General features: G+C 43.6%; 1 long non-coding RNA gene across 1 annotated transcript in view; it reads right to left on the reverse strand.

Moving 5' to 3' along the window:
* LOC138771192 (uncharacterized) overlaps positions 1–19125 on the reverse strand; it is a 131474-nt gene extending 112349 nt beyond the window's left edge. The window contains exon 1 of the long non-coding RNA XR_011359558.1: positions 19066–19125. This is a non-coding gene — a long non-coding RNA (uncharacterized lncRNA). The remainder of the gene's footprint in view (positions 1–19065) is intronic.
* Positions 19126–19782: the final 657 nt, after the last annotated feature.

A 19782-nucleotide genomic window follows, 5' to 3' on the forward strand; every position in this document is an offset into this window, starting at 1 on the left:
CCCACTTCTTTTTCTACTCTGGTTAGAGCCTGTTTGTGCTGTCCTCTGAAGGGAGTAGTACACACCGTTGTAGGAAATCTTCAATTTCTTAGCAATTTCTCGCATGGAATAGTCTTCATTTCTAAGAACAAGAATAGACTGTCGAGTTTCAGATGAAAGTTCTCTTTTTCTGGCCATTTTGAGCGTTTAATTGACCCCACAAATGTGATGCTCCAGAAACACAATCTGCTCAAAGGAAGGTCAGTTTTGTAGCTTCTGTAACGAGCTAGACTGTTTTCAGATGTGTGAACATGATTGCACAAGGGTTTTCTAATCATCAATTAGCCTTCTGAGCCAATGAGCAAACACATTGTACCATTAGAACACTGGAGTGATAGTTGCTGGAAATGGGCCTCTATACACCTATGTAGATATTGCACCAAAAACCAGACATTTGCAGCTAAAATAGTCATTTACCACATTAGCAATGTATAGAGTGGATTTCTTTAAAGTTAGGACTAGTTTAAAGTTATCTTCATTGAAAAGTACAGTGCTTTTCCTTAAAAAATAAGGACATTTCAATGTGACCCCAAACTTTTTAACGGTATTGTATGTATATATATATATATATATATATATATATATATACACACACACTCACAGGCCACTTTATTAGGTACACCTGTCCAACTGCACGTTACCACTTAATTTCTAATCAGCCAATCACATGGCGGCAACTTAGGCATGTAGACATGGTCAAGACAATCTCCTGCAGTTCAAACCGAGCACCAGTATTGGGAAGAAAGGTGATTTGAGGCCTTTGAATGTGGCATGGTTGTTGGTGCCAGAAGGGCTGGTCTGAGTATTTCAGAAACTGCTGATCTTCTGGGATTTTCACGCACAACCATCTCTAGGGTTTACAAAGAATTGTCCGAAAAAGAAAAAACATCCAGTGAGTGGCAGTTCTGTGGGCGGAAATGCCTTGTTGATGCCAGAGGTCAGAGGAGAATGGGCAGACTGGTTCGAGCTGATAGAAAGGCAACAGTGACTCAAATAGCCAACCGTTACAACCAAGGTAGGCAGAAGAGCATCTCTGAACGCACAGTACGTCCAACTTTGAGGCAGATGGGCTACAGCAGCAGAAGACCACACCGGGGGCCACTCCGCTCAGCTAAGAACAGTCAACGGTTCAGGCTGGTGGTGGTGGTGTCATGGTGTGGGGAATATTTTCTTGGCACTCTTTTGGCCCCTTGGTACCAATTGAGCATTGTTGCAACGCCACAGCCTACCTGAGTATTGTTGCTGACCATGTCCATCCCTTTATGACCACAATGTACCCAACATCTGATGGCTACTTTCAGCAGGATAATGCGCCATGTCATAAAGCTAGAATCATCTCAGACTGGTTTCTTGAACATGACAATGAGTTCACTGTACTCCAATGGCCTCCACAGTCACCAGATCTCAATCCAATAGAGCATCTTTGGGATGTGGTGGAACGGGAGATTCGCATCATGGATGTGCAGCCGACAAATCTGCGGCAACTGTGTGATGTCATCATGTCAATATGGACCAAAATCTCTGAGGAAGCTTCCAGCACCTTGTTGTATCTATGCCACGAAGAATTGAGGCAGTTCTGAAGGCAAAAGGGGTCCAACCCGTTACTAGCATGGTGTACCTAATAAAGTGGCCGGTCAGTGTATATATATATATATATATAAATTATAGAAATGCAGACAATTGGTTCCGTACCCCAAAAATAATGATTTATTATTCTGAATAATGTGAAACAGATGAAACAAACATTCAAAAACAGCAGAATATGTGATATTATAAGTTACTGGACAGTAATGGAGAGGATGGGAAACACAAGGGCGGACAGAGACTGCAGGGAGCATGAAGGAATGAGCAGGGCAGATGTGGGCACATACATGCAGCGCTCTCTGTCCGGGGAGAGAGGGGTTACAGCTATGGAGAGATTACCTCCACAGTCCTGTCCCCTGATGTAAGCCCCAGCCTGAAGTGGATCTGCTATGATTTGGAAGGTGAGGGAGACTTCCTGGGTCACAGTACAGGGCTGTAGACCCCGCTATGCAGACCATGACCCTCTTCCACTTGCGCTCCCACTCAGTACAGGGAGCTCTTAAACCAAAGCAATGCTCTTAAACCAAGTCACAATTTTATAAAACTGAGCTCTTAAACCAAAACGCTCTTAAACCAAGTTACTCTTAAACCAAGGTACCACTGTGTGTGTATATATATATATATATATATATATATATATATATATATATATACACACACACACACACAGAGTATATCATTTTTCTAACATAGTTATTAGTGGAGATTTTATATTATATATACTGTATATATATCCACTAACAGTGGCGTAGCTACCATAGAGGCAGGGTAGGCAGTTGCTATGGGGCCCATGCAGGAGGGGGGCCCGGAGATGCACAGGGAAGATAAGTCTCCTGTGTCCTTCTGCTTAACTCCTTTTATACTGCAGTGTGTAAGTGACCCAGCGTTCACTTACATGCTGCAACATAAAAAAGGGTTAATATGCAGAGGACAAGGAGATCTTTGCTTCACTCCTCTGATAACCCCTGACCTCCAGAGTTCCTGCATAGGTCAGGGGTTATCAGTGCACTAGCAGTATAGCAGAGATCTTATTGTCTTCCTTTTTAACTCTCTTTTTTGTGTTGCAGCTAGGGATGGTCCGAACCTGCCGAGGTTCGGGTTCTTATGAACCCGAACGCTCGGCAGCAGATTCCCGCTATCTGCCGGCTCCGTGGAGCTGGGGGATACAGCGGGAGGAACGCCTGGAAAACTGGGATACAGTCTATGGCTATGGCTGTATCCCAGTTTTCCAGGCGGTCCTCCCGCTGGATCCGCCCGCTCCACTGAGCAGGCAGACAGCGGGAATCATTACCGAGAGTTTGGGTTTGTACGAACCCGAACCGAACTTGGTTCGGACCATCCCTAGTTGCAGCATGTAAATGTAGTACATAAGGGGTTAAGCTCCTGCACCTATGTATTTAACCATAAGGGCCCTTAAAGTTAAATACAGTGGACTGACAGATAAGCAGCTGTTGTCTCTCTGCTCTGCCAGTCACTTTTGTAGCTGCTTCTGCCTCAAAGAGATTTTAGTTTTTTTGCTACATCACCAGTATTTTTGCTATCATCCACCCAGTACAGGGAGCTCTTACACCAAAGCAATGCTCTTATACCAAGTCACAATTTTGAAAAACTGTGAGCTCTTAAACCAAAACGCTCTTAAACCGAAGTACCACTGTATGTGTATATATATATATATATATTTATTTATTTTATTTTAACTTAGATATTCAAGCATTGTAAGTTAACCTTATCATAATAATAGATGTGCTGAAGACAAATGTCACCATTAGAGATTTGTATACTTATATATATGCACATACATTAGTGCAGTAATTATTTGATAAGCAGCCATCAATATTGCCTAACAGAGACGTCAAGGACCTGAAGAGCAGCCGGCAATGAGCAGTTTGTTTAAGGCCTTTGATCAGACTCACAAGCTCTTAAATTGCAGGGAGTCCGGGATTAGATACGATTTTACAATAGGATAAACTAGGATACAGATTTAAACAGGATTTGACTTCAATAAAAGTCCTTAGTAAATACGCCGGAGCTGAATGCTTTATTTCATGTTTTGTTACTTTTGCCCACTCTAATGGGGGTCTCTAATCTGATGTTTAGCAACAGATTTCGTCCGTCCTTCAACTGACAGAAGCTTGAAAGAAAGCGGCCAATGACCCGTACTGAATCACAGTCAAGATGGACATTGTGAGGGTCACTTAAGCCGCAGATAAGTGCTGACAGTTCTGAGGAGAGGTGAGTGCATTCATTTCCTTTGTGAGTCATTTGGAACAGAATTAGTAATTGTGAAGAAGAAACGTAAAAAAAAAAACAAATAGACTAATACTTTCATCATGTGTAACACCACTAATGAGTGTAATGGACCACATTAAGGGATTTCCAGGAATATAAGAAAAAAAGACCGAAATGTTTGCGTTTAGGATTTTATAGTTAAACTATGTAAAGCTCTCAAATAAAGTGACAGAGAGACGGCGGCTAAAGGTATCTATAGAGGGGTCCTAGCAAAAAAAATCTGGTAGTTCATAATCATTGACGACTGCTCCACAATACTGTGCATGCGGATGTATAAAAAGAAGTGTATTCAGTGAATCAGGAGATCGAGGGCCCTCACTAAGAATCTTAAAGTGCCGATTTATTTGAAAACATACAATCCAGCAATACACTTCCAACCGGACGCAGGTAGCTGCTGTTTCACGCGTGAGCTTCTTCAGGAGGTCTGATGAAGAGCTTGCATGGACGCAAAACAGCTGCTACCTATGTTCGAGCCTGAACTCCCACCTGCTCTGCAGACTTGCTGTATTGTATGTCTCACATTTTCAAACAAATCATCACTTTAAGGTTCTTGTTGAGTGCCGTCTATCTTCTGTTTCACTGAATAAACATCTTGGACTTCACTATATAAAGTTGTCTGCACCACCTGTGTGACGCATGTTGTATACTCCTACTCCCAAAAGGTCGGAGAGTGATCTGCATTTGGAGAGTGAGGGTAATGGTGCCAATAACTGTTGCTACATTGCTGTGTATAAAAAGAAGAATATTGTGCACACGTCCGATCACCTACTGAGACCCATCCAACCTGTCAGATGGGGGACATTAAAAACATATCTGGTAAATGTTCTCAGTGACTGGAAAAACTTCATTTGCTTGGAACAAGCAAAGGCAAAATGGGTGTCCCAATCCCCATGTCCAGAGCTTTGGGCTCTATAGTTATATATATATTTCGATCTCACCCAGTGACAGACATACTCCAGTGCTAGATATTTTGCCATTGGATACCAGTTTGCTTTTGATCCCGGTTATTCCCGTGACCAGCCAGGGTTTTTTTCCTCTAAGTGTTCTATACTGTTGCCAGCCATTTAGATCTTCTATACCAGCTTATGTTCCAATGCCAAGGAGCGGAAGCCAAGGGCTACAAAGTTGTTAAAAGTTGAAGATCAGAATTTTTTTCGTTTTCCTTTCCAATGTGTAATGTCAATACCAAATAAACGGTTCTGGAGGTGACCCCTGTTTTCCTGCTCGCTTTCATCGCTCAGCCCTGACTTTATCTCCCCAGTGCTGTAGAGGGACCAGAAGCAGCGCTGTTTATTTCCTTTATTATTGACTTGTTGGCAGAAGAAATTTTTTTAGCCGAGGTAAAAGGGAATGTTGCACGCAGGTGGATTTTTATGATTCTTCAGCTTCGCCCAAAACTTGTCTTTGCGAATTGGCCTAAATGCCAAATTATAGAACCAAATGGAGATCTACCATACTAGTTTTCTGGCCCTAACCAAAAGAAACCCAGCCCTATTATGAATGTACTTTTCATTCCTATCATCTGCAATGGTAAACATTACATCTGTGCTACTGCATTAAACCTACTATGCATGAAGTTTGCTATTGGTGGTTTATGGTAGCATTTTTACAGGGTATTTTCATTATTGGCCTAGCCACAGGATAGCTGGAAGCAGACAGCTCCATACATTGTGTAGTAACTATTCACTTCAATGGGTTAGGGAACATCACATATATTTTGCAATATAAAATGTATACAACAGGTACTAGATCTGACATAGATATAAATGACTATAAATAAGACTTGTATTAGTGTTGCCTAGTGATGAGCAAACATCCCGATGTTCGGTTGGAATCATGATCGGTTTGTGTTTGGCGAAAATCCATAACAAATAACGAACGTACAGTAGAAGTGTAGGTTTCGGTCTACGCACATACGTGCAGATTATCAGGTGCTAAGTGTAAATTCCGCAGTTACGTACAGATTGCGTACATTTTGGTCTAGAGTTGCACACATACGTACAGATTATCAAGCCCAAAGCATAAATTACGCAATTGCATAGGTTCACAAATTCTAATATGTTTGAAAATGATCGTTATAACCATTCCGATTATCAAATTTTTTGTGATCGGCGAACTCAAACAATTAGCATCATTTTCATATGAACATACGAACATTTACGAAGATAGCAGGTATCACTGTGTCAGACAAGTGTGATTTATGGAAGGAATGCACATGTTATCCACATCAATGCAGTTAGGTCACAGATTATAAATAGATTCCCTCTAAATAGAAATGATCTGATGACTACATCCATGTCTGCCCTCAAAGGTGGATTGTAACAAGCGGATACGAGCTGCATTGAACGCTGGGTATTATTGGGCAATACAGAGAGGCAGTGAATATGGGAACTAGCAACGAATGAGAAGAAATAAATGTCATTCCAGAAAACAAGATCATCGAGGAATGAGATTTGATAGAGCTCAATACTGCCATCTTGTGCTCAAACACTCAGTCACCACCATAAACACTAAATCACGATATGAAGTGCACCAAAGAGGAGCAGTACTATAGTGATAGTCGCTAATGCACACGGCCTTAAAGGGCTCACTAGATTAGCAAAGGATCAGTGGGCTTATGTTGTGACATTATAATAAGCTTCTAATAAGATGGGGGCCCCAGAGGTCCAAAAGACGACCAGAATTTGTCACTATTCCTCGCAGCATGTATACTTTTAAATGGCCTGCATTAGATGGATGTCCAATGCCGATTGTGCAGACAGCAGCTGGCGCCCACTGTGTATGGTCCTGGCTCCTGAGCCGGCTACTTACCCACCCTAGACTAGATATAACTGTTTATCATGGGTCGGGAAAGGGTATATTGGTAATTGAGCACAGACATGCCACTGATCTCCCCCCCTCCTGTATATAAGCAGTCGGCACATGACCACTGCAGCCACATAGTGTCCGTATTACCAGCCTCACTGCTTGGTGATTGAAGTCCACTGGCTGCCTGAGGGGGATCATGGTTTATTTTATATTTGGAGGCCATGTTGTGTATAGATGAAGCCTAAGCCTTCTGAATAACTTTCTCTGTTTGACCCAAGAAGTAGTCCGAACCCAACAAAGTATGGGTATGCAGCGTCAATGGTCAGAATATATAATTGCGGCACAAACGTTTTCTGGCCTACAAAAGTTGCAAATATTTAAATGAATTTGCAGAAGTGGGTGGGGTTTAGTAGGAGGGGAGGGGCCCAACACGCCAAACAGATTTACTATGATTCACTCCAAAAATAAAAGTTATAGCAAAAGTGTACACCACCACAAGGGCAGCACCTGTAAAAGGGGTTATTCAGTGAAAAAAATTTCTTTCAAATCAACTGGTTTCAGAAAGTTATGTACAGATTTGTAATTTACTTCTATTTTAAAATCTCCAGTCTTCCAGTACTTATCAACTGCTGTATGTCCTGAAGGAAGTGGTGTATTCTTTCCAGTCGGACCAGTGCTCTCTGCTGCCACCTCTGTCCATGTCAGGAACTGTCCAGAGCAGGAGAGGTTTTCTATGGGGATTTTCTGCTGCTCTGGACAGTTCCTGACATGGACAGAGGTGGCAGCAGAGAGCACTGTGTCAAACTGGAGAGAATATACCACTTCCTGCAGGGCATACAGCAGCTGATAAGTACTGGAAGACTTGAGATTTTTAAACAGAAGTAACTTACAAATCTATAAAACTTTCTGACACCAGCTGATTTGAAAGAAAAAGATTTTCACTCCATCTTTCTATCAAGATTGTCATTCAATACGCCACCAATCGTTCTGCTTTCGCTATGAACGGCCGAGTGCAGGCAGCTTTCTGTAGCAATTACGGCCTCCTGAAAGCATAATAATGGCACATTGTGCTCAATAACCTCTCCCACTCATCAATGTCACATTAAAGTGGAAATGTTGCAAATGTTTAGTAGCCTTTTCTCATTACAGAGGCTGACAACCGACGTGAAGCCTAATTCACATTGTCGCCGTAATCAGGGTTCTCCTTCCTTCATTGCACAAGGATTTTTCGGTCGGATACCTTGTCCCGATGTTGACGCTCTTATTTTCCTTTTAAATTAAATCAGTCTTGCTCTTTTTTTATTATTTTTTTGGAATGCTTTAAAAACCACTTGAGATTTACTCGAGTTTCAGGCCTGTGAACATGAGCCGGTGGTTGCATCATCTGACACATGCTGTTTGAGGACTTTTCTTCATAAAGTGACTCACTGAAACAGCCGCTTTTAAACTTAAAGAGGCCCTGGGCAACGAGCGCATCGACAACCCCACGCCTCTCCTGCCTGCGCTCCACTGTTATTGTTGGATGTGCCAATACTCAATGGATATGACTGAACGGTTTGACTAAAGCCTCCACGCTTAAGACGTGTGACAGCTGCTGTTGTGCCGCTCCGCTATTGGTCAGCCCGCATTATGATTTCATCAATCAAGGAAACCCTTGGGGGGCAGGGAGGCTTGTCTCTTGCTCTGTTAATTGTGAGAATATTTATAAAGCTGGTTCTCATTTTAATGGCACGAGATGACACAAAACTTAAAAGGAAATGTGCACTTCTAAGGATAGCAAAAAAATAATAAAAAAAGAGGTAAGGAACTTGGCTCGGTCTTGGGCATGCAGAGAGATTTCCGTTATGACCAATAAAAAAAACTATTGATCGTGAAATATTATTTCTATGACTGTGTTACTTACGGAAACATGTATTCAAGATTGCCATGGGAAAAAAAAAACATTCCAGAACGCCCTGCGGAAGGATGAACATTATATCAGGATGAGGTATAGCAGACACACCATGTGCATGTGTAATACACAGTCATATACATATAATGCACATGTGTAGTTGTAAGCATACGCAGGTCAATGCAGATCTGATCAGACATAAAATTGAAAAACAATATATATGTTGCAGTGAAAATTGATCAAATCCTGGGAAATGATGGAATGACCGCGCTGTTACATCATTTCCCTAGGGATTTGATCAGATGCCTGACCCCTTTCAGGGAAATGACGGAATGAGCGATCGAGGAGTCGCCTGGCTCTATGTTTGTAGCTGGACGGGGGAGCAGAGCGGCACACCTCCCCGGCAGGCATATGGTGGCGGGGCGGACGGGGAAGCAGAGCGGCACACCTCCCCAGCAGGCATATGGTGGCGGGGCGGACGGGGGAGCAGAGCGGCACACCTCCCCGGCAGGAATATGGTGGCGGGACGGAGGGGGGAGCAGAGCGGCACAACTCCTCGGCATGCATATGGTGGCGGGGCGGACGGGGGAGCAGAGCGGCACACCTCCCCGGCAGGCATATGGTGGCGGGGCGGAGGGGGGAGCAGAGCGGCACACCTCCTCGGCATGCATATGGTGGCGGGGCGGACGGGGGAGCAGAGCGGCACACATCCCGGTGGGCCTACGGCATTGGGGCAGACGGGGAGCAAAGCAGATGGGCCAAGGGAGCAGAAGGCGTGTCGCAGGGCGGGGTGGACGGGACCGGAGGCAGACGGGAGCATAGCGCCACACATCCCGGTAGGCGGACGGCAGCAGACAGGAAGCGGAGAGGACAGGCCGGGGGAGCAGGAGGTGCATAGCAGGGGAAACGAGTGGAACGGGGAGCAGAGAGGCAGTGGAGGTGGACAGGGAGCAGAGCGGACAGGCTGGGGGAGCAGAGAGGCGATACAGTAAGTGAATTCTATGTCGCAGGGTGAAATGATAGAGTTCATTCCATTATTTCCCTGAAAGGGGTCAGTGATTTGATCAATTCCCTAGGGAAATCATGGAATGGCGCGGTCATTTCATCATTTCCCAGGATTTGATCAAATCCTTGATTCTAACATTTCAGTGCAATGTGTGTATATATATATATATATATATATATATATATATATATATATACATATATATATATATATATATATATGCATCTGCATATATATATGCAATATATATGTGTCTGACTAAGGGCCCTATTCCACCGGACGATTATCGTTCAGATTATCGTTAAATCGTTCGAATCTAAACGATAATCGTTCAGTTGAAATGCAGTTAACGATTAACGACCGAACGAGAAATCGTTGATCGCTTTATAAGACCTGGACCTATTTTTATCGTTGCTCGTTCACAAAACGTTTGCAATTCGTTCGCATTGAATAAGAAGTTATTTGGTCGTTCGCAGCGGATACGAACGCAATAGTGAAGAAATAGCGAAGAAAAAACTATCGCAAATATGATCATAAGTAACGATTATCGTTCCATGGAAATGAGTGAACGTTTTCAGGTCTTTCGCAATAGCAGTCGTTTGAGATTGTTAATCGTTAACGATTATGCGAACGATAATCGTTTGGTGGAATAGGGCCCAAAGGCTGAATTGGGATGTGTAGACAAACTGGTCAGAGTATTTCCAGAAGAGCTGATCTTGTGTGGCGCACCCGCTATGTAGTGTCCAAGGAAAGACAACCGGTGACCTGCATGGGTGTGGGAAATGAAGGCTATCCCATCTGGTCTAGGGGACACCAGCCTGTATAAGGCATGGTGTCTTGGACTGATGGGGCGGTGGTGAGTGCAAGGGGTTAATGGTTGGTGAAGGGGGGGTATAGCTGGGATGACTGTACATGGGGAAGTTCCGGTGGTAACTAGGGGAGGTGTAGTTGCCAGGAATAGGCAGGCTAGGGGTGGAGGCAAGGATATATAAGCCCGAGGAAGGGGCGGGCTTACCCTCTTTCGGCTTGGCCACCACAGGAGTTTGTCCCTCCCTCCCTCCCTCCCTACTTTTTACACTCAGTGGCGTTGGTTTGTGTAAGAGGTTGGTGTTTGTGTTACGTCTGAAATGTTTTATGCAAGTCACAGCTGGCGGTGAATAAAAGGAGAAATGGAGGCAGTGCCCGTCGGCCTTCCGACGGCTGGCACAACCCCGAGGAAGTTTTTGGTTAATATTGATTAAGTTAATAAAAGCTGTGGCCGACCCCGTCCACTAAAAAATTGGAACCGTTGTCTGTGCAGTCATTTAGCTAGCACCATTCACATGGCAAAGGGTATCCTAGCAGTCTAGTCCATTCGAAGTGCTACTGTAGTACAGATTGCTGAAAAGCTCCTTTAGGCTATGATAGAAAAGAATCAAGTTACGGAGAGCATTGTAGCTTGGTGTGTACGCGGCTGTGGCTGGTCATAAGGCCCGTGCTAACCCCTATCCAATGTCATCAATCGCTACAACAGGCATTGGGACTTGGAGTAATGGAAGGCGGCGCCTGGTCTGATGGGTGACGTTACATTATGTTGACTGCCAGGTGCGTGTGTGTGTGTCTTACCTGGGGAAGAAATGGCACCAGAATGCACTATGGGAGGACAACAAGATGGCCGGAGCAGTGTGACGGGCAATGTTCTGCTGGAGACCTTGGAGATGATTTATTAGCGCGTTCCCCATAGTAAATAGTTTTTTGGGTTTTTTTCCATTTTCCCTGTCAGTTTAGTGTTCCGACATATTTACTAAAGTTCCACAACACAATTTTTCCAAAAACCCACCAAGTGATTTACTAAGAAATTTGACAGGTTTTCTATTCTAAAAACCAGGCACTTCAAGTGTGGCGGGATGATCGGGTTTTAGTTTTGTTCTGTGAAAAACCTTCCAGATCTAGAAAGGGTGTGCGCCACATTAATGAATTTGAAACGAAAATAAACCCAAACACAACTGACAGTATAATGGCTTAAAATTGACGCATTGTTAGTAAAGGAGGCCCCTTGTGTCCTGGCGTTATGCGGATATTACTGAGATACATACCTTCTACCTAACACACATAGTCCAATCTATCATCTGTGGCATATGCTGGAGAAACAAGTCGTATCCATGGAGGCCGCACCACCAGACTACTCACCTCCACCTGTAGACAACTGTTTTGAGGTTCTTGCCCCTTACCTGTACTGATTGGGCTTTGACCAAGATTTGGGGAAGGGAAGGTATACTGCATCTCATTTAGGAGATCTAGTGGTTTATGGACTTTTTTCACACTGAGGAATAGGTGCGGAATTTGAAGAGGATTCCGCTTCAAATTCTGTCCATAAAATATGAACATAGTATTGCCTTATTGTGTTTATGTTGTTCACACAGCGGAATTTCCATGCTGAATTATCACCTGTGAATCCTGTGATATGGCAATTCTTTGGGCAGATTCCACTAGAGAAATCCTATAGAAGTCAATGGGACTTGAATTCTGCTTGTATTCCGCTCGAATTCTGATCGACTTCCCCTCAAATTCTGCCGGAGCTGAAAAGCAAGATATTTCAAGCAGAAAACTTTCCTCTTCAATTCCTTGCTGAATACTCACCTATTCCTCAGTGTCTACAAACCCTAAAGGGATTGTGCACACTGAGGAATTCTTGAGGAATTGAAGAGGAAAGTTTTCTGCTTGACATTCTTTGCCAAGAGTGTGTTCACACTACGGGATCCACGTGGGTAAATTCCAGCGGATTCCGTCGCTCATACCCGCTTGCGGCAGCGCGCATCTCCACCCACGCCATTCTATGGCCGGGCGGATTCCGACTCCCGCCAAAAGAACTGACATGTTAGTTCATTCGGCGGACGGCGGGATAAGCCTGGCTTTAGAATGGTGTCTATGGCACGTGCAGAGATGCACGCCACCGCAAGCGGGTATGAGCGATGGAATACGCCGGAACTTATCCACGCGGATTCCGTAGTGGGAACCCACCCCTATTCAGCTCTGGCAGAATAGGAGCAGAATTTTGAGCGGAATTCATGCTGAATTTAAGCTCCCATTGACTTCTACAGTATTCATCTAGCAGAATCCACCCAAAGAAGTGGCATGTCAATTCTTTGGGCGGAAAGCAGATCTGCGGCAGAAAATTCTGCTCGGAAATTCTGCACAATAGAACGGAAATCCCATTGAAGACAATGGGACATTGCTCTGTTCATATTTTACGGCAGGAATTTCAAGCTGAAATATGAGCAGATTCTGCTTCAATTCTTCACCTATTTCTCAGTGTGCACATACCCTGAGGGCGCATTCAGACTACGGAATTCTCGCAGATAACTTTCCACAGATTCTGTCGCTCGCCGTCGCTTCACTCTCCCCTCATCCCATAGATTCCATTCTATGGTCAGGCACATTCTGCTGTCCGCCAAAAGAATTAAACATTCCCTTAGGGACAGGGTATATTCACAGTGAGAAAAAGAGGCGGAAGTTCTAAGCGGAATACCTGCTGCGGATTCCGCTCAGAATTTCTACCTCTTTTCTCCAGTGTGAACGTAGCCTCACTGGCAATGCTTTATGGGGAGAAAAGTATGCAATATAAGCATTGCCGGTAACACTCCATAGACTCATCCTCATAGTTGCTTTTTACATAATAAAATGCAACAGAAAAGACCCATGTTTTCTTACATTAATGGTTAATGCAAGTCTGTGGGCATCCAATCTAACCCGATGTCACATTGTGTAGGTAACACACTGCCCTGACGGTGGCAATTTCTGGACTCGCCAGCTTTTTCACACTAACAGATACTAGATAAACACATTGTGTAATTCTGAAGGGAAACTTGAGACGGAAGCGTCATTTAATATGTCAGCCGGCAAAGCCCAGGGAAGCAGAAAGAGAAAAAAAAATCATTGTGGGCCTAATAAATACAATATGAACGATTTAACATAACATGTCATCGTGTGACAAGGTAGTTATTCTTTTAAGCAGGTGCACTGCAATTTTAGGAAAATGTAATCTTCAGAGGGCTGTGCGGTACAATAGATGGCAGCTTGATGGGATTTGGCAGCCGTACAGATGAAATGGTATTTTTTCTCCCTTCTTAAAACCTTCCATCAGTGAGAAAGGGTCGCTGCCAGGACCTAAGACCCGGCTCTGGATACAGAACGGATCAAATTTACAATTGGGGCACGCGGCCAAGACTCTCCCGGAGCCAAGCCGAAGACAACTACTACATCAAGTTCATTAAGCAAAATGAATAAATAAAATACTATAAGTCTTTGTAAATGAAGGGGAAAAAATAAATCTATGTTACGCTGGATTAAGTGCAGAAGTGCTAGGAAGGTGCCGGGTTAAGGTTTATTTTCTTTACAGCGGCTTTATAGACTGAACCTTTATGGAGCATTGTGTCTATTGATAGCCATTATACAATTCTTTCTTTAACCCCTTCATTGTTAAAGAGGTACTCCAGGGAAAGAGGTTTTCTGTTACATCAATTGTCAGAAAGTATTCTCTTCAGTGTGACACAGTGCTCTCTGCTGCCACCTTTGTCCATGTCAGGAACTGTCCAGAGCAGGAGAGGTTTTCTATGGGGATTTGCTGCTGCTCTGGACAGTTCCTGACATGGACAGAGGTGGCAGCAGAGAGCACTGTGTCAGACTGGAGAGAATACACCACTTCCTGCAGGACATACAGCGCCGGATGAGTACTGGAAGACTGGAGATTTTTAAATAGAAGTAATTTACAGATCTGTATAATTTTTTGGCACCAGTTGATTTCAGAAGATAAAAAATTTTCATTGGAGTACCCCTTTAAGTAACCATTCATTTATGTAGTGCTAGATGACCTAGAACCCACAAGACTAAAATCCTACTGCTGAATTGGTGAAGATGACACCCATGTCTCTCTGTAAAGGAATGGACAGTGTGCGTGTGTACTGCTTTTTCCATCTTTAATGTATGTTATACTGTAACGTGATTTGTGAGACACTGCAGTGTTTATTATTAAACACTAGGTGTCACTGTTACAATCAACATATATACTCTTGCAGCAAGAAACTGGGGCAGAGTGTGGCTAAAGCCACATGGCGTGGTAAGGGAGTCTGCTGCGCTCAACACAGTGAAGAAGCTTGAATCCGCTGCCGTGAATAGTGCCAGTGGACACAGCAAACCAGAAGGCCCCATAGGCAGAAAAGGAAGAGGTAGGAAGCCAATGAGATGTCAGTGTAAAGTGCTGCTTCTTGGCCTGTATAGTGACTTGTAAACTAGGGTGCAAGTTCATCTTTCTCCAGGAGACACAGAGAGGCCAGTAGCTGCTGAAGCGCCACTTCATCGGGCCCATGGGGGTTCATCCAAACTCTTTTTACGCCTTTTTACAGTCATGTACACGGCAGTATTGTGGTCAGTGCCTGGATGCAAAATATAGAAGAAGTGCACATGTGTGTATGGGTTTCAATCCAGCTTTGGAAGGAGTGTGAATGAGGCCTAAGCATCACTGTATAGGATGAACGCTTTTTAAAAAGCAACCAAAGATTCTTGAAATGCCTGACGAGAAATGTTTACAGACTGCACTGTACAAATGTGTTATTAATCGGCTGTATGAGGAATGGAATAAGAATTTGTTTGCTTAAAGGCAGGTGGACTCAATTCACAGCTATATTTGGTTATACTTGACCTAATCTTTCTTACATTTAATGCAATGTAAAAACAAACAAAGACAACAATCCCGGAGAGGTCAATGTCTGAGCAGTGTGAACTCTGACCATTCGCATACATAGGATGAAATGATATAGTGCAGGACCCAGCTGCCGGTCTTACCTCCCATTGTGTTGACATCCAAGACTGGTGCATCAATCAGAACCTCTGTCCTGCTGACCCGTACTCTCCGAGGGACAATCACAAGTCCATTGTGTGTGGAGGGGCCTGACCTGTGCCATGTGATCTGGCCCTCCAATTCTCTTGCTATTCAGACCACGCTCCTGCATGCCAATGAACAGACTGGCCAAAACGACGCCACCATGGCTGTGGGATGTTACCTAAAGGCCTGGCCACATTGCACAGACATTGGCGAGAATATGGTGACGTGACTTTGGCTGCATGTAATAGTCGGGCTGTGGGGATGCGCCTTACGGCCTCTTTCATATTCACCTGTAACCAGTTGTCTTTGGGCTGAGAACTGAGAACTCTCAAGGACATAAAAGTGGCACTGCTTCTGCTAGAGGGAAGTATTGTAAGAGGTCCGAGACTGGGACACCCTGTAAACTCCAGGATGGGGCCCTGATTGTTTGTCTATGCAGCTGCCAAGTACAACCCTCATCTAACTTCGGCAGCTCCGTAGACAATGTACGGGGCGATAAGTCGTCACTATGTTCATAACAATGTCTTGAGGTCCCCATGACCCAACCCTGACAATCTGACGCTTATCCTCTATCACAGCTGTGGCTGTCATTATTTATTTATTTTTTTTTTATAAAAAGAAACGAGATTCAAATGCGCCAAATAAGCCAAAGCCTTTTCTTGCAAAAACAGCACCACCCCTGTGCCCAGGTTGTGTGTGGTATTACAATTTGTAGAAAAGTACCTGTATGTGTCTATATTCTCAACAAATGTCGCCATTTAATTTTCTTAATCTTGCCTAGCTCTGTGCTAAACCTTTGTTTCGATGCTGCCAGGGCTTTCTGTTGCTGGGATTCCCATGTAAAGAGCTAAAGTTGCCATGATTCCTTTCCTCCATTTGCAACTGCTTGCAGACCCCTCTAATACAAGGTGTAAGGTAGTGCTGTAATAAGCTTCTGAAGAAGGAAATGGGTCAAGTAAGAGAATTGGATAATTGTGTGCAGGGTTCCCCACAGTTGGGATAGAAGCCTTTTGTCAAGTCACTGCTGAACAATTGTTTATCCATACAGGCTATTAGGAGTTGTAGATTAAATGTACTATTCACTGACTATCCCACCATACGGGAACAGATATTTGTTTTCTATGATTAATACCAGAACAATGCAGCATCACAATGCATTTCATACGATCATAATCTGAAGCTGTATTAGGAGCTTGGAAAATGATTAACAGAGCTAAATGTATTAACCAAGAGAAACATCCAAAATGTCTCGCACAATGCAAGTGAACTGGAATTAGAGCCAGTCAGGTAAGAGAAATGGCCAGAAAGGAAGCATCGATATGAAGTGATATGACAAGCCATTATTAAAAGCAGACAGCAGCGGCCTCCAAAGATTCACGAATAATTCACAGGACGTTCATCTGACTAATACATCATGGAAAACAGTCACGGTTGTTAGGCGCAGTTCTCAATGCCACGTTTCTCCCTACTGACGTCAATGTGGGATAACTGTGGCAGGCTGCGGCCACTTATAACGGCCGCCTGCCAATGATACCCCACCTGTAGCTCTCCAACTGATGCAGAAATACAACTCCCTATCTAGGCATGCTGGGAGTTGTAGTTTTGCAACAGTTGGAGAGTCACAGGTTTGACAAGTGTTTTACAATCCCATAAATGTTAATAGGAGTTATGGAAATAGCACTGTGATATACAATCCTATCATAACTTCTTTCTTACGCTGTTTCCCTAATTCCCTTTCACTTGTATTTTTAGTTATGCTGCTTGGCTGTTTTGGCCACCCCTGGCTGCTGTATCCAGGCTTCATCTCTACTTGTCTACCTTTAATGCACCATTGGGACAGCAACAGGGGAGTTACACATCTTGGTATTGCTGCCCACCCACAAATAGCCCACAGAAAGGAGAAGGATAAGTAACAACAAAATTTCACATGTGTATTACTGATCGATAACATCAGACTGATCTGAGGGTTCCTATTAATAACCAGAGTATGTTTGCAATAGGAATAGTGGGAGATTTGGAATGAGATCACAGTTTCTTCTGTGAGTAAATACTGCCACACAGTGGCTGCAACTGTAACTTCACCTTTCAAATTATTAAAATTGTAGTTACAAAATGTGAAATTAAACCGTATTATTCTTTTCTCTGAACAGATTAAAAATGATTGACAGAAAGATTAGTATCATTGCTTTTGTAAAACTTTCTAGTAAACTGAGGCTGAAAATGCAAAGGGTTCGGCTGGTCCCATAGGCTCCATTCTATGCGCAGGCAATTGTCATATCAATTCTTTGGGCGGATGGTGGAATCCGCCTGGCCATAGAATGGAGTCTATGGGACGGACAAAGAGTGAAGTGGGAGGGAAAAGAGCGGCGTTATCCACATGATTTTCTTAGTATGCATATATCCATATTTCACACTGTCATACACAAATTGTCATCTTTGTGGTTCACAATCTAAATTTCAGAGTAAGTAATATGTATCTTTTTCGGGTTCCTGAAGGAAGCACACACAAACACACTATCTGTTCATTCATTATTTTTTAGGCCATTTTTAAAGTATTTTTTGAGCTGTAAGAAAAATTAAAGCTCCCCTCACCCCCCCCCCCCCCCCCCAAAAAAAAATGATAAAGGACCAATAAATGGGCCAAAATGTAACTTTAAAAGAGTCTGTATTTAGTGCAGTGATTGGCTCCAAAATTACAATTTTATAGTAGTAAAGAACTCAATTTAACAAAATACAACTATTTTTGAGCCATCTTCTGAACCTTAATTTGCCTTTGCAGTCTGTATCTAATACTTCACCCTGTGTCCCATTGCTGTAATGTTGGGTGCTGCCATCTTGGTGACGTCACTGCGTTCCAGCGCTGGTACTCAGTAGCGTCAACAAGATTGCGGCGCCCAATGTTACAGCAACAAGGCAGTCTGTATCTTTATTAAAGGACGCTGTTTGACCTCAGGGAGATCAACCAAAACACCGCAGAGACACCATCAACGTCAGTGTATTCTAGAACATTGCCCCCTGGGAAATGAAATATGCAAAAGAACACTGCAGAGACACCATCACGTGTCAGTGAACTAGCCAGACCTTCCTCTGGAAAGGAACAACCAAGCCAAGGAATGTCTCCAATTAAGGAAACCACCTAAGCAAGGTATCCATCCACAGACAGCGTCCTTTTGCATGCACTTACTAGGCATTGCTCCCACTAGCCAGAAACCTACTCCACACTGATGAGGGGCAAAACCCCCGAAACAGCTGTCTGTGGATGGATACCTTGCTTAGGTGGTTTAGGTTGCTTAATTGGAGACATTCCTTGGCTTGGTTGTTCCTTCCCGGAGGAAGGTCTGGCTAGTTCACTGATGTCGAGACACGTGATTGTGTCTCTGCAGTGTTCTTTTGCATATTTATCTTTATAAATACATTAAGGGACACTGAGTAATACCCAGCGACCCCATGCTGAATAGCACAAGATCACTGTATTGACGGAACAGCGGACAAAGGATCATGGGAGCCCATCCCGCAGCTGTTATGTAATTCACCTTGTCACTGTTTTTGCTCCAGAATAAACTACACTGATTACTTAGGATAACTTACCCAAATCCAGTCTTGTTCTCCCCACTACAGCATAGATGACAATTTATTTCAATTTCTCCTATGAGAAAAAAAAAAGAATTTAATACATACACATATAGATGGGCCTAGAAGGACGCCTAATAATAGGAGGAGCAAATGGAGGTAGAGCCCTTCTTAACGTATCCAGTGTGCGCATATATATAGGACCGGAACAATTGTCCACCGGGTATGTTCACACACTGTGTCTACAAGACTGTACCTTCCCCCTGGTTTGATGGATAAAATGATTGTATATTTCCACTGCTGGACTCTTCATGTATTGATCCTACAATGACTTCATGAGGCCATAAATTATAGACTCTGTGCAGACACATAGATCAGTGTTTCTCTGGGTAGAAATACACTGTGATGATTCCAAATGGCTCTATAGGCATATATCACTATCTATGAGGTAATACATAGAACGGAAAGTAACTTATTCATTAGGTAAGAGACCTGTGCGCTCATCGTATACACCTGACGGTCACTCCTCACCACCTGGCCCCACGTATCATAAATGTCTTATAAAGGGTTCCCAGTCTTATGTGATTAAGGCCATGTATCCACAGGTTAGTTGCGAACGTGGGGAAAATCTGGGAATAATCCCGGCAACATCTCTTGGCTATTGAGGGAGTAATAGGGCGTGGTGTCCCCAGCGTTCGGAGTACAAGAGGACACACAGCCTAAGGGTAGCTTCAC

The sequence above is a fragment of the Dendropsophus ebraccatus genome, chromosome 13 (genome assembly GCF_027789765.1).
Source record: "Dendropsophus ebraccatus isolate aDenEbr1 chromosome 13, aDenEbr1.pat, whole genome shotgun sequence".
NCBI lineage: Eukaryota > Metazoa > Chordata > Amphibia > Anura > Hylidae > Dendropsophus > Dendropsophus ebraccatus.